The 16,307-nt window shown below is 33.2% G+C and overlaps 1 pseudogene; it reads left to right on the top strand.

The window, feature by feature from the left end:
* Window positions 1-15,596, top strand: part of LOC149532505 (uncharacterized) — a 135,713-nt pseudogene extending 120,117 nt beyond the window's left edge.
* Window positions 15,597-16,307: the final 711 nt, after the last annotated feature.

Below are 16,307 nucleotides of genomic sequence, written 5' to 3'. Positions count from 1 at the left end.
CTGATGATATTCCTATGGGAGATTATTGCAGAAACCTAACTAGATCATTATCATGATGATATGTTACATTCATGACTATGTTTTTCATTGATGTCAACATAGCAATTTTTTGTGGTATCTGACAGAAGAGCAATGGAAAGATCAAATTGGTACAGGAAGATCATTGAGTACTTTCAATAGCGAGGTTAAAGAGAGATTATACTATGTGTCTAGTATATGAAGATGACCTTGGAAGCATAAGATATTAAGTTTGGAAGAAATTATACAAGTTTTGGTGAAGATTGTTTTGAGATAGAGTTTACAAAGGCATGTTCTAGTAAACTTGTTATATCTCTTGGCAAAGTTATTATTCTGAGAAGTCAAAGTTAAAGATATGGAGAAGACATGTTAGTGATGATGTGGTTAAGTTCGGTTGTCATAATATTATATGTATGGAAAGATATTCAAGAGGCAATGTGAATGATTAATGTCATCACTAAGTGTAATGTGTTCTTAATGTGGTCCTATAATAATTAATTGAGAAGGTGTAACAACTAAATCAGGTAATTGTTTTATGGATTTGATATAAAGGAATGACATTTTTCTTTATCATGAGTAAGGATGTGAAGTTATTGTAAGAAACATGAAGAGAAAAATGTGAAGTTGATCATAGTAGAGTGAAAGTGAAGGAAACTTCATTGCTGAGGTTTTATTGTGTGATCAGAAGTTGGATACTTGGATCTGAGGTTTGTGACCTAGTCTACAAGGTATGAAAGTGATTGGTCTAGTTGACAAGATAGAGGAAAGAAGTTAAAGTTTAGCACATACAATTATTCTACAAGGAATAGTTGAGAGATAAGTTAGACAGTGAGTTCAGTGGTCTTTCCCTAGAAGCTATTTGGACAGTGGGTCATTCTATCTTCTACAACTCCTAATAGGGTTGGTACAACTCCTACCAAGGTTAGAATCTTCTAGCAAGGATTCAAATTCTACTAACAGGGACTTATATGTACTAAACATTGTAGTAGACTCCTAACAAGGTCCATCCTCTAACAAGGAATATTTATATTAGTTTATCATCATGCGGGAATCATTTCCACTGGGGTTTTCCCTCTAATCAAGGGTTTCCCTAGTTAACATATATGGTGTAATTGTTTATTTTCATATTGTTATGGTTGTTGTTTACTTTGGTTGAATAGATACGGTTGTTTAAGGTTGATAAATGTTTTAATTATTGGATAACTAATTCACCCCCCACCCACCTCTCAGTTATCTTGGTGAACTATTATTTCTAATAGTATCTTGCTATGGTTTCTGATTATATTTATCTTATGGTTAAGTTTTTTTAAGGTTGATAATTGTGATAATATTTGGATAACTAATTCATCCCCCTTCTTAGTTATATTGGTGGACTATATATTCTAACAATTGGTATCAAAACATCAAGTCCTTGAAGGATAAGCTTAACAGCTTTGGGAGATCAATGGCAAATATTTTTAGAAAGGATAGTCCTAGATTTGATGGGGCCAACTATGATAGTTGGAAGGAGAAGATGAAGACTCATATGTTATGCATCGGTCTGGGTTATTGGATCTTGACAAAGAGTGAGAAGACAATTGTGAAAGAGAAAAAGCTTGAAGAATATAGTGAGGTAGATAGAGATATATTCATGTGTAACATGAGAGACAAAGAAGATTTACTATCAACTTTTCTAGAGAATGAATACAATCAAGTAAAATCACTTCAAATATCTCATGAAATTTGGAAAGCGTTAGAATCCATTTTTGAAGGTGATACACATACAAAGAGAGTAAGATTGGAGAATTGGATATGTGTATCTCAAGATGCTAAAATTATGGAAGATAAATTTGTAAGAAACTATATTGGTAGGATATCATAGATTGTTGCATGAATCAAGTTACATGGTGCAACCAAGGAAGAAGATGAGTTTGTGTGGAAGATCTTCAAAACTTTGACACCACCATTTAGGTAAGTTGCTTAGATGATTCGGCTACTAATACTTCGCACTAAGGAGTTTACTAGGGAAATGTTGCTTGGAATATTGGAAGTAATAGAAGTGGATGTGAGACAATATGAAGAATTAATAAGAGTGGAGACAACTCTCAGTGCCTTGAATATTTGGCTAAGCCTATCTAGAAGCATAAGCATAGATGGAGATTTTGCTAGTAGTAGCAAAACCAAATTTGATGAAGACAAGAAGATTGAAGAAGGTGGTAAGAATATATTTAAATATTGGACTTGTAATGAGTTTGGTCATTATACATCTAAATATTTTAAAAGAGAGAAAAAAATATAAAGGAAAGTTTAATCCTAGGAGAGATAGATTTTTTTTGTATGCTAATGAAGATGAGGAATCTAATGAAAGAGTTCAAAGTGAAAGTGATGATGAGCTAGGATTTGTAGGTATTAAGCAATATGATCTTGATATAGAACTAAGAGAAGAAAAGGCTGTAGTTTCCCAAGTTGAAAAGAAAATTGATTGAATAATTGATAGTGGTTGTTCACATCACATGACTAGTAATATGAATAAGTTTGTTAAATTCAAAAACTATGATGGACATATTATTAGAGTTGGTAACAATGTAGCCTACCATATTATAGGGTTTGGATCCATTACTTTAGATGGAAGACCTAACACTAATGATGTTTATTTTTTTGATGGATTAAAGCACAATTTGTTGAGTGTTGGATAGTTGGTGGACAAAGGGTATCATTTGCAACTCATAGAAAAGACTTGCACTATCAAGGATAAGGATTGTAAGATGATTGGAAGTGGAACTAGGTCCAAAGGTAAGGTATTTCAGTTGAGTCCCATTGAAATGACTTGTTTGGTTGATAAAGTGGATAACAATTGGTTATGGCATATTTTGTCATGTAAACTTTGATAATATTGTAAAAGTTAGTAGCACATTTGTAGTCATAGATTTTCCTAAAAAAAAAATCATTCTAATGTGGTTTGCAAATAATGTATTTTGGCTAAGAAGAAGAAGGTATCTTTTCCCAACAAGAAGTTCACAACCATAGGGAAGCTAGAGATTGTTCATAAAAATTTGAGTGGTCCCTATAGAACAAGAGAATTATATGGTGAAAGGTATTTCATGATTTTTGTTGATGATTTTAGTAGAATGATGTGGCTATCATTTCTTAAAGAGAAGTCTGACGTTGTTGAGAAATTTAAGATATTTAAGAATAGAGTTGAGAATGAATATGGAGATAAAGTGTTTGAGATGAGATTAAGGAGTAGAATTCCCTCTATAGAGTTTAACATGTTTTGTGAAAAGAATGGAATCAAAAGACAATTATCTTCTCCTAGGACACTTTAAAAAAATGAGATTATAGAAAGAAGAAATAGATTAGTAGCAAAGGCAACAAGAGAAATGTTGTTTAAGAATGATGCATCCAAGACATTTTGGAGAGACACAATCAATACAATAGTGTACACTATTGTTGGTAGCCAATATGAACCCAATTTTTAAAATTTTCAATTTATGGTTTTGAACCTCTTTGAACTAAGGTTCAAAGTAGTTCAAAGTGGTTGGAAGTGGTTTGAGATAGTTCACCTTAAAAGATTCAAAAGTTCGAGTTCAAAATTTGTATTCATCAATGAGGTTTAGTGAATTGAAAGCCTCAAAGTCACTTCAAACAAGTATTGCAGATAGTGGAGATTAAATTCGGTATAAATTATCGTACCAAGATGATATTGCTCAGATTAGCTCATATGAATGTTTCCAGGCATATACAGATACATTTTGAATTGTACTAAAATAATTACTCTATATTTGAGGTCATCAAGTCATAGATTTAGAGTGATCCACGGGGAACAATACATTCAATTGTAGAAGAGCCCTTACAAAGATGATTTTTCTTCAAGAGACTTTCTCTTTCTTGGTTTGATATAAAAATAGAATTTTGTGTAAATTCACTAGATATTGGGATGTAATTCAATTGATAGTTTTAAAGAGAAGACTACTTGATTAATGATGAATGGGGATGAAAGTCTTCATCCTAAGTGTTGTAGATTGCCAAGTTGACATCTACATGCTGACATAGCTTGTATCTAATTACGAGATGCTTTTCAGAATGCTAGGGTATAGAGAAGTTGATTGCTTGCTTTGGTTATGGTATATGCATTTCATATTAGACATCGAGGCACAATTTTTTGTGAATAACAATATCATCAAACCATAACACTCCCCATAGTTTCCATGATCATGAATTTGTAGGAAGCCAAAAAATTGGTCTCAATGCAGGGGGTATAAATCCTAATCTAATCATTGGATCAAATCCCATTTTGAGATATGTTTGAAGAAAAGTAATTATCTAAACTTTCTCAAAATGGTTTGAAATTATTCTTGATGGATAGAAAGTTACACATGTTTTAATGCATTATTGTTGAAATCATTCATGACACCCAAAAAATGATGCTAGAAAAATAGGTCCTATTTTGAGGGAGATAACTCCCAATGCCACCATTGGATCTTTGAAAAATTGAAATATGTTGGACATAACCAAGATATCTAAATTATTATTGGAGTAATCTTCAAAATTTATTCTGGTTTGTGAGATAGGATAAATGTGTGCAGGTCTATCAAAATTACCTAGAACAGTCACAAAATGCAGCATAGTAAAACAATCATGTTACAGGGGTTGTATCTCACAATCCAACCGTTGGATTGATATGAGATTTGGATATATATTGTAAATGATAGTTTTACAAATCCTCTCCAAATGACATTGCATGCTAGATCAAAATTTATGCTTGGATGAGTGCAGTGCTGTCAAAATTGCATATAACCGTCATGAAACAATGATAGCTCTTTACAACCAACAAGTGCAACCTGTTTAAATGTGCCCTCACTCCTAATTCCATGGGAATCCTTTCTCATTACATTTATAAATATAAAATTTGTAAATATGGAATTCATAATATAATGTAAAGGGGGTATCAAGTCATAGAATGAAGGAGTTGTTTTAAAGATTCGAAAAGATAAAGATGGCCGAGTTAGTTATTCCAAGAATCAATTACCATAACTAGCCTGAGGATTATTTATTGTAAAAATTAAGATGTAGCAAGGGTTCCACTTTTTCTTTATGAGACTAGAGACTGTGTGCTACAAAAGGAGGGAAAAGAGTTGTCCCAGATTTATTTCAGTCCTTCTAAGGGAGAGAAAGTAGACTTTAGAGGCTGTGGGAAGCAGAACTTGTGTTTATTTTCTTTTTCTGAACTGTGTGTTAGAGAAAGGGTTAAATTTTGATTGTTAATGTAATGTAAGAGAAAAGAGTTTCAATTTTTCTTTTAGATAGTTATTTTGACTGCAAATGTGTAATAAGATCTTTGTGATATTTTTCACTTTAGGGAAGGGAGACTGGAGGATAATTGCACATCAAAGCTTTGATTTTGGGGCAATTTCTTTCCACTGATTACAATCTTTGTATCATTTTCAGTTTTATCTAAAATACATTCTAATGTCACTATTTTCCGATTATGTTATCATTTCAAGATATCCTTGAAAGCTTTGATTCTTCATTTTCTCAAGAGGATGGAAGATACATTCTTTGTGTTTGTTTACTTCCTGATTAGTGTCCAGGCAAATGAAATTTGTGTCATCTGTTGTTTATTTCTTCTTAGTCACTTAGTTTCTGCATCTACTTCATGCTTACGAGTGGATGTTTGAAAACCTTTTTTGTGCTTTTTGGTTAAAATAATTCATATTTAAATTCATTGTAAATCATGTATGGGGAGTTGTACCTGATAAATTAAGAGGAAGGTTATCAATCCAATGATAACCTATCCAACTATTAGTGTTGATTCAATCTTCCTATCTAGGCATTTAGAGTTAATTTGTGTTTATTTCTTCGAAGGACAATTTGTTCACTAACAACTATGAATAGAGTACTATAATATCCCTTGCAATTTTTATTTCTTAACTTGAGAATTTCATCAAACACTTTGCACAGAAGGGATATATTGAAGATCTAAATTCTGATTTCTTTCCAAATGCCAAATTTTTATAAATATGCTTGCAAAGAACTCCAAAACATCTAACAATGAAGATAATAATAGTTTTTTGTATTTTTTTGAAACATATAACACTAGTTAAAAATGAGAAAATATGCATCTACAATAATAATACATTAGGGCATCAAATTCTGATATAAATTAGATTACAAATGATTTCTAAATTCTTAAACATGTCCTAAGATCTTCAAATCTATCCTCCATAAAATGCAAAATGAAATGGATGGGAACCTATAAACTGCTCAAGAAATTTGGATTGTAGTAGCAATGCCACTGTAACAATATTAGACTTTTTCCTCCAATCATACTCCACAATCTAGCCTTAGGCCACAAAATTGGCACAATGAAAAGATTGATTTATCTTCTCCAATAGCTGCAACCCTTCAAAATATCTTTCACCAATATTATCAAATAGAACACCTATATGATTTTCTCCCAATACCAAATTCACTGGGTATTTCACTAGCTCAAATGGAGGCACACAAAAGAACTTCGTTCTTTAGTGCCAAGTGTTGAAACCCTTGCTCAGAGCTCAAAGAAATCAAATAAGAAAATAATGGATGCCTAACAATGAAGCTCTGGCCTATATTTATTATTTTCCTTCACCCTTCTAGAAGAAAATAAAATATTATTTAATTGCACTCTCTAGAAGCTTCCCCCTTTTCAATAATTAGTTGTACTTCTAGAAAATGCACTCTCTAGAAGTTCCCTATTTCCAATACAATTATTATTTGCACTTCTAGAAAATAAAATTAATTAAATATAAAGTCACCTTTACATTTATTTATTTATTGACTTTAATTTAATTTATTTCTCCTCATTTTGTCCACTTAGCCTTCGGAGAATGAAAGGATAAGAACTCCTTTGATGGTCTAAAAGATGGGGGATATTACAAGTATAGATCATAAAAGGTATGAGAAAGACACCTTATGAACTATAATTTGGTCATTCACCATCAGTTAAGTATTTTAGAATATTTGGAAGCAAGTGTTATATTAAGAGAGATGATGATGTTGGTAAGTTTGATCTAAGAAGTGATGAAGGTATGCTTCTTGGCTATTCATTGAAAAAAAAGGAATGCAAACACTTTAATCATAGAACTCAGACAATAGTTGAGTCCACAAAAGTAAAGATTGATGAAAAGTTTGGAACTAAAGAAAAGATGGTAGATTATAATTCAAATGAAGAACAAGATAATTTTAGAATTTTTAGACATAATGCTGAAGTTTTCTTTGAGACTAAAAATGATTTATAAAATGATGTGTTAATTGTTGAGAAAAGAGGAGAGTAGAGGTTTGAAGATGAGATAAGAGTTGAGATGTCTACTCCTACCCCTAATAGGAATTTGACAAAGAACCACCCTCTAGAGAAGATAATTGGAAGCAAAGATAAAAGTGTGATGAAAAGAAATAGAGTTAATGAAGAGATATGTTTGATTTCTAAAGTTGAACCTAAAAGTGCAGATGAAGCATGTAAAGATGATCATTGGATTCAAGAAATAAAGGAAGAACTAGACAAAATTGTGAAGATGTTAGCATGAATGCTTATGATGATGCTATGGGGGAGCATTGCAGAACATTGTTTGTCATTGATGACAACATAGCAATAAGATTATATAAGATTGTCAGAGCAGTTGACTGAGACTTATGTATTATAGACATCACATTGAGTATCTACCTATGTGAAATTACTAGCATATACTACAACATGTATTTGACATGTGGGAAAGTACGTAGAACCTGAATTGACAGCATACAAAAAATATTGATAATTTATAGAGAACAACAGGAAAACAGAGCAATAGAAAAATAGTTTCTATTGTATAACCAATATAGAGCATTGTATTTGGAATTAAGGGTTGCACACTTAACTAGAGGTAGCACACTAACTACTAATGATGTCAACAAGTGCATAGGTATGAAAGTCACATGTGTGAAAGTTTATGTATAACTATGGGCTGACAACATTAATTAAATGCATATTTCATTTAATTAACTTATAATAAAGTGTGGAGCTGACTCAAGGAATTAATAATGAGTGTGGTATAAAGAAAAGTTGTTTTCCAAGTTTTAATTATCATGATTGTGATCGAAAAGTAGAGAGAACTTGTAAAGTGCAAAGTTGAGCAACAGAGCAATCTGCTAATGCATGTAACTAACCTCAAGGGTTATTATTGATGGATACATAATTCTAGATCTGATTGCATGATTTGAAGGGGAAGTAGTCCGATGTACTAGATAGAGGAAGAAGAAAAATACTATCACACATCTATTATTCTGAAAGGAACAGTACCAAGATCAATTGGATAGCTGGTTTTTTGGTCTGATCCTTAAGCTATTTGGACAGTGGGTTCAACTGCCTTCCACAAATACGGTTGGAATCTCCTAATAAAGATTCAAAGTCTCCTAATAGGGACTCTTTGTACTAAATGTTGTAATAGAATCCTCATAGGGTCCATCCTCTAACAAGGAATATTTAGATTAGTACATTATTTTGTGGACATCATTCCCACCAGGGTTTTCCCTCTGATCAAGGGCTTCCCTAGTCAACATATCTGGTGTAATTGTGTATGCGCATTTTTTTATGTTTGCTATTTTCTTTGGTTGAATGCTTAATAATTGTTTGAGGTTTAATTATTAGATTACTATATAACTGATTCACCCTCCCCCTCTCAATTATACTGGTGGACTACTATTTTTAACAAAAGAATGAAACATGGGAGATAGTTCCTAGATCTAAAGGCAAGAATGTGATAGGAACCAAATGTGTATTAAAAAACAAGATGAATAAGAAAGGAAAAATTGTGAGAATGAAGGCCAAACTTGTATGTAAAGGTTACTCATAGAAAGAAGTCATACACGATGAAGAGACATTCACCCCTATAGGGAGAATGGAAGTAGTAAGAATATTCTTGGCTTATGTAGCAAATAAGAAGTCCAAATTAGTATATCAGATGGATGTTAAATCAACCTTCCTAAATGGAGAACTTGAAGAAGAGGTATATATTGAGAAACCTGAAGGTTTTCCTTTGATATAAGACAAAGCTATGGTATGTAGACTAAAGAAATCTCTATATGGTTAGAAGCAAACACCTAGAACTTAGTATGCAAGGTTGGACAACTATTTGGCAAAAATTAGATTAATTAAAGGTATGCCAGATAGTAAATTGTATTTAAAAGAAATTGAGAATGGTTTTTTGATCATAGTAATATTTATTGATGACATCATATTTGGAGGAAATGATGAAGCAAGTGATAAATTTGTTGAAGAAATGAAGAATGAGTTTGAAATGACCATGATAGGAGAAATGAAGTTTTTTCTAGGATTATAGATTATGGAGAATAGTGATGGTATTTTCATCTCACAAGCTAAGTACCTAAAATATTTGTTGAAAAGGTTTGGATTGGAAAGTTGTAAGCCTATTGGTACACCTATGATAACTAGTCACAAGTTATCTAGCAAGGATGAGACACCTACAGTTGAGAAGAAGTACATATTGATGATTAGAGTTTTGCAATATCTGACTCACACCAAACCAGATATAGAAAATGCAGTTGGGATTGTAGCTAGATTTGAAGTTGATCCTAAGGAGTATCATTATGAAGCAATAAAGAGGATATTCATATATTTGAAAGGAACATCTAACTATTGACTTTGGTATGATAGGTCGAGTGATTTAAGTCTATGTATAGACTAATATAGATTGGGTAGGCAGTATGGATGATAGAAAGAGCACCTATGGTGGAGAATTTTTCCTTGGAGGAAGATTAGTTTCTTGGCTAATAAATAAAAAAGATTTTATTTCTTAGAGTATAGTTGAGGTAGAGTATGTTGCAACAACAAATAATTGTAATCAAGTTATATGGATGATGTAGATGCTAAAGATATTAGGATTGAGTTTATAGAACTTGTTATTATATACTGTAATAACTCAAGTACAGTAAGTATGTCTAAGAATCCCATGTTGCATTCTAAGACTAAGCTATTATCTATTAAGTATCATGTTTTGAGAGAGAAAGTAGCAGAAAAAGTGATTAGATTAGAGTATGTGAGTACTAAAGATCAGATTACATATATTTTTACGAAGCCTTTACCTAAAGATACATTTGACTACTTGAGACATATGCCCCCACCTACTTCTGAGTAGATGATGTATTAAGTACATTAGTCCAATGGTATAGAGAACTATTGTTAGACTAGACTAAATGCTGATGCTTCCTATATGGGGGATTATCTATGATGAGCTGAGTCATTGAGGACTCTTGGTATTTGGTCTTGAACAATGCCTTTTGACACTTGAGCTGGTTGAAGACTTGGAGTAGTAAGTTGACATAATGAGGCCTTTGTCATTGATGTCAATGGGGGAGAATATACATGAAAAACATCTCCTAAGTTTGTATGGGAAGAGTGCATGGAAATCTCTACTTTATTAGGGAGATTTAGAAAGATTCATGTAAAGAAGAAGGAGGAATATTTCTATGGGGGAGATATGCAACATAAGGAATTTTAATGTATGGTGAGTTATTTACTGTAAACAACTATTACCAATCCTAAAGAAGAAGAAGAACATAGTAGTATTCTAGAGGATTTAAGATCTAATTGATGAAGAGGATTTGAGAAGATAAGAACAAGAAAAAATACAATAGATTACTATTTTGGTATTCATGGAACTTAGATATTTTCATCTATGTTGCCATCAATTCCAAATGGGGAGATTGTTATCATGAATGTTGATGACACTACATTGGGGGAGTATCCTAAGCATTGGAGAGTATTGACACATTGCATTCATGACTATGTTTCTCATTGATTTCAACATAGTAGTAAGTCTGTGAATACTAGTAGAGTAGAAGACAAAGATCTTAGTTGTATGGACATGGTTTTGAGTGTCTTGTGATGCACATTCATGGACATGTTTAGTACAATGTCTTGATGATGAGGTTTAATGCACAACACATAAGTTGAAGATGTACAAAAGTTGTACTTAATTTATAAAGTTTGGTATAGAGACAAAGTACTTGAGAAGTGGTTTCTAATGTTTTTATTATATCTTTCATCTAAGATGTAATAAGAAGATGCATAGTCAATCAGTAACAGAGGATAGTTTGGTGGTGATGTTAGCAAGTACACAAGTTTTGAAGTCACACACGTGAAGTTTTGTATATACTGTAAGTTGATAGTGATTTGTAATTGTAATTAATTAATTATCTTATTATAATTAATTGGGAAAGCCTTAAGGCTGTCTAAAAGAATTATTTTGAAGATATGATATAAAGGAAATATGTTTTCCTTGTTTGTAATGTGTTGTGACTAATGTATGAAGTGCGAAGTGTGAAAAGGAGAAGAGTGTTTATTGAATGTGAGTAAGCGATCCAAGTGATTATTGGATGTGATTTTTGTGATCTAGTTACAAGATCAAAAGTTGTAGAGGTCGACTTGATAAGATAGAAGAAGGAAGTACTCTTCATTTCTATTATTCTACAAGGAATAATATAGAGATCATTTGGACAGTGGGTGTTGGAAATACAAGAGGAGTAGCTCAGAGGGGAGGGGTGAATCGGTTACCATTAAAATAAATCCTAGATCCCTTAGTTGTTAGTACATAACATAAAATTCACAAAAAGTACTGATTCCCAGTAAATACATAGGCACTTGGTTTACAATAGTAAATGTTGAAACTCAGTAAATGCTGAAATAGCAATAGTAACTCAGAAAATGGAAATCTTATGATATTATCAATGATCAACCTTATTTAACTTAGGTGCATACACATAAAAGAAATAGCATGAACACAAGTGACACCAAGCTTTAACATGAAAATCCAATTTGGGAAAAACCATCAATTGCAACTAGTTAGTAATTTTCACTCTTATGAAGTGAGCCCTATTAGGAGATAACTTTGTTAAAGGTTACAAAAAGAATTATTAGGTGTAACTCTATTAGAGGATTTAATCACCCTATTAGGAGTGGCCTTGTTAGAGGTCTTTAGACACTTTAATCTAGAAATGCCACCTTGTTAGAGGATTTATAAATAGTTGTTAAGTCAACTCTGTTAAGAGATTTAGATCACTACTACAATGGTTAGAGAGTAACAATGAGATGACTTGATTTCTAATGCAACCGAATTGCTGATTATAGATCTCAATTTAGGCTTGTATACTTGATCCTTTTTGATCGAATGTATCTTTGTAGCTTAATAAGGATATTTTTCTTATCCTTATAATCACTTCCCTTAAGCATATTCAAACCTTTTATTTCTTACTCACATTCAATCCTCAACTTGACCTTATATTTATATCATACACATTATCGAGTTGACTTGAATACAACTTAGAATACTTAATATCCATCTCCTCAATTGGCTAGAACCAACAAACAAATCTATTGAACTCAATATGCCAAAAAAAGAAAATCCTTTGTTAAGTAACCCTAATCGGTAGACAGTAACTTAGAAATGATTTTACTATGTTAACTTAGTGAACTCGGTTGACATTGCATTTCCATAAAGTTCCTTTGGTAACCTGGTGAGCTTGGTTAACACTTGTTCCATCCAACTTTTCCTTCATTAATTGAGTGAGCTTGGTTAATACTCAACTTATGTGATCTTCTCTTTGTCACCTAAGTGAACTTGCTAGACATTGTCTTCTAAACTAGGAAAACTCTAGAATGCTTGGCAAACACAAGAAACTATCTTTATCACCCAAGTGAGCTCAACATATAGTCATTGGTAATGATATGAAATTTTGTGTAACATTAAAGATAATACACAATTAACCAATTATTTTCAAAAATCTCCCTCTTTGGCATTGATGGAAACACTATTGGGACTCAAAATTGAAGCCCTGATTTTGAGTACCTTTGAAGAAATTAAGCCCTATAAATGCTTTTAAATGCATGTGTACTCGACTGTCCATTTAAGGCCTGTGAGGTGTTTAATATTTTTAACACCATGCATTTAGTATGTCTATGTGTTTCATGAAGATAAATTTCCATTCTAAATCATTTCGTGAAGTCCTATTTTGAGCAATTGTCAAATATGCATTTTCACGTAAGTGTCAAACAACGATAGGAGGCCATGTTTTCATGTGAATATCTCACACCTAGTAATGTTTCATGAATCACTACTTTGGGAGTGTTTAGTGTCTATAAAAAAGAGCATATGTTTTATATTTTGAATCATTTCAAATCTATTTGACTAGGTTTTGAATCCCTCAAAGTTGGTCATTTGTTGTTGTCATGCTGATACAATTAGTTCTAAATTCTAGGAAGCCCTGTTTGACTTCCCATAACTTTGACCCAGTTGACTAAAATAATGAATTTCATTTTGCATTGCATTTTAGAGGTGAGAGACTTACTATGTTTCAATTTTTAGCTTATGATGAATCCGTATGATTAGTTTTCAAACAAATTCCAATGCAATTTCTAACTTTTTACTAGTGTCAAATGGAGTAGAATGATCAGTACCTTTGTTTGTGATGTTATAACTTGAAATTTGTAATAGGTGAGACCAAATGGATTTTACCATTACATTGTACTCTAAAATTACTTCAAATGTGCCAATTTTTAGGTCCCGATGAATCCTTGTACACACTTTCCTAGGTCAATTCCATTTGCAAAAAATGCTTTTCTACCATTGTTTCCATTCTGCAATTTCCAAGTAGCCTACTTTGACCATTTTCCAAATGTGTCTTGTTATTCATCATGAACCCAAATCATAGATTTATACTCTCCTCATGATAGTAAACCAACACCTCAATTTTTGTGCCCCCAAGTATCTGTTTACCTAGTTTTCAAAGCCAAATCCAAATGTGATTTATTACTTTTTGACATGTTTTCTTGCAGGCAGTTTTGAGAAGGCAATTTCGACAGTCAATATCTTTTGACTGAGAAATTTCCATGAGACAAGATTTGATAGGGTGCAAGTATGTAGAATAGAGAATCAATATGTCAAATTTCAGAGCCTACTCAGGTGTTTAGAAAAGTTTTTAAGGCTAGTCAAAGGACCTCCTGACACAAAATTGATAGTTTTTAGATCAATGGTAAAATAAGTTTTAAATGATTTTTTAGTGGCCGAATTTGTTTCAAATCAGTATCAGGCAATCAATGGACCAGCTTGAAAGTTTAGGTGTTTGGGTTCAATTTTTTTTTAGCCGGACTTGCTTCGAGGGCTGACTAATCTATGCCAGAATGATTAGAATAGCAAGCTTTGAAGGTTTTCAAAGTATTATAATTGGTTATAATCATATAGTTATTCTGAAGTGCATATGAATTTGAAACTTCAACCTTTTTACTGGCATGAATGAGCAAAAGTTTTGAAAGGCGAGGATATTTTAATAACACTTGCAAATTCTTAAATGGAAGACTGTAGAGTGAAATGGTAGATGTGATGTCTATCTTAAACCCTATACATCAAAGTAACATGCCATTTGGAAGGAGCTACCAAAATGGATCACTTGAGATGATGAATGCATGAGGTAAAAGCTCAAAGAGTTGGAGAGAAAGCTTTTCTGTGATAATGAAGAGGTCTACAATACAGTAATGCATCTAGTCCAATCAACAATTTTGAATACCCACAAGTCAAAGTTTACTCATTTCCTTATTTTTATTCTCTGCTCTCTTGCCCCAATAACATGTGGCACAAATTTAGCATATTTTCTTTATGATATTTTATCACTAAATCTCAACCACCACTTCTAGCTGATCAAATCAAGCCACTACCTGAACATGAATATGAGGGAGAGGTTCTCTTCAAGATATAAAAGGAAGAGGCTGTGGGCTTGAGTAGTAGTGAAGGAGGTTTTAACAAAGCAAGGAAAGAGAGGACTCCATGTTAAATGCATAGTTGGTATGTTAAAAGGAGGGCGTCTTTCACAAGAAAAGTGACATGCACAAGAAGACAAAGGAACAACAACCAAACTTGGGAGCAATGCTTTCTTAGTGAAGATGCCACCTGTTTCCTAGTAATAGGTCATTAACATCTATACTTGATTCCTTGGAAAATGGTAACGATCTAGAAGAAAGCTTCTTCAGTAGAGGAAAGCATGGAAAAGCCCACACAAGGCATGAACAATAGGGGCTAAATAAAGCAAGGCTAACTTGGGTGCCTACAAGGGGAGGATAGGAATAGGGCAGGACTAGAATCTCCAGCCCCTCTCAAAAATTTTCCTCTCGAGGTCTTGCTGCCCACACAAACCTAAAGACTAGGAAGGAAGGCCAAGATACTCAAGATGAACGTTGTAAAAGAAACCTCAGAGAGGAACTTGAAGAACGAGAATGTAGAAAATTTTCAAAGAATAAGGGATATGTTGATAAAAGAGAACACAGAAAAGGACCAAGTATAGGGAATCTATATCTTGAAGTTTCTAAAAGAGAACTTGAAGGCAGATTGACTCCTTGTAATATAGATGCTGATGATTTTGATAGTGATGTAAAAAGTGATTCAGATGAAAGTGGCAACGATGATGATGGGGAGGATGAGACAATAGCTCTATTGGAAAAATTAGAGAAAATAAGAAATTAAAGAGCTAAAAAAGCTCAAAAGGACCACGACAAAAGGCAAGAGGATGGGAAATTGTAAGCTGCCAGTTGAAGAAGGCAGCCAATGTCCATGCTGAAGCCAAAAGGAAGAGTTTGCAGAGCATGCCATAGAAGAAATCTAACAATCACCAACCCACACATGCAAAGGAGAAAGTCCATAGTGGTCAATAAAGGAACAAAAGTAGGAGGCAATTCGCAGGAGTAGAGGCCCATGCTAAATAAAAGCTACCATAATAAGTAGGGGAGCTTGCGTAAGAAGGTCAACAGAGCAGGCGTTCACGTTAAAAAGAGAAGAGCCCCTGTTACTAAAGCCCAAGGGAAGGAAAGGTTCACAGTAAGGATGATAGGCTGAATGTCTTCATGTTTTGAAGATGTGGAGCATATATCCCACATCGATGATGTGGTGAGTTATTTTGCTATACTTATATGGGAGCACATGAAAGGTAATATGTCTAAAGACAACCGCTTGGAAATAAGAAATGTATGGTGGGCCCATGGCCAACTAGATGCAACCTTAGAGCATAATTTTGACATCCAAATGCCAAGATGAATTGTCGAGAGATTGCAAGAGTTAAGGTTATGGAGCTTCGATCTCACGCTTGCACGATCTCACGACAATTTTGAAGGATCGCGATACAACATAAAAAGAATTACAGTGACATGATGGTCCAAGCTTCCCATAGGAGTGGAAGGAAATATTAAAATGCGCATGGTGGTATGCTAGGGTCATAAAGATGTAAAGAACAAAAAC

This window comes from Cupressus sempervirens, chromosome 10, assembly GCF_028749045.1.
Source record: "Cupressus sempervirens isolate cs-2001-9-10 chromosome 10, ASM2874904v1, whole genome shotgun sequence".
NCBI lineage: Eukaryota > Viridiplantae > Streptophyta > Pinopsida > Cupressales > Cupressaceae > Cupressus > Cupressus sempervirens.
Note: the sequence above shows the minus strand (reverse complement) of the source record. Positions and strands in the feature narration are given on the sequence as shown.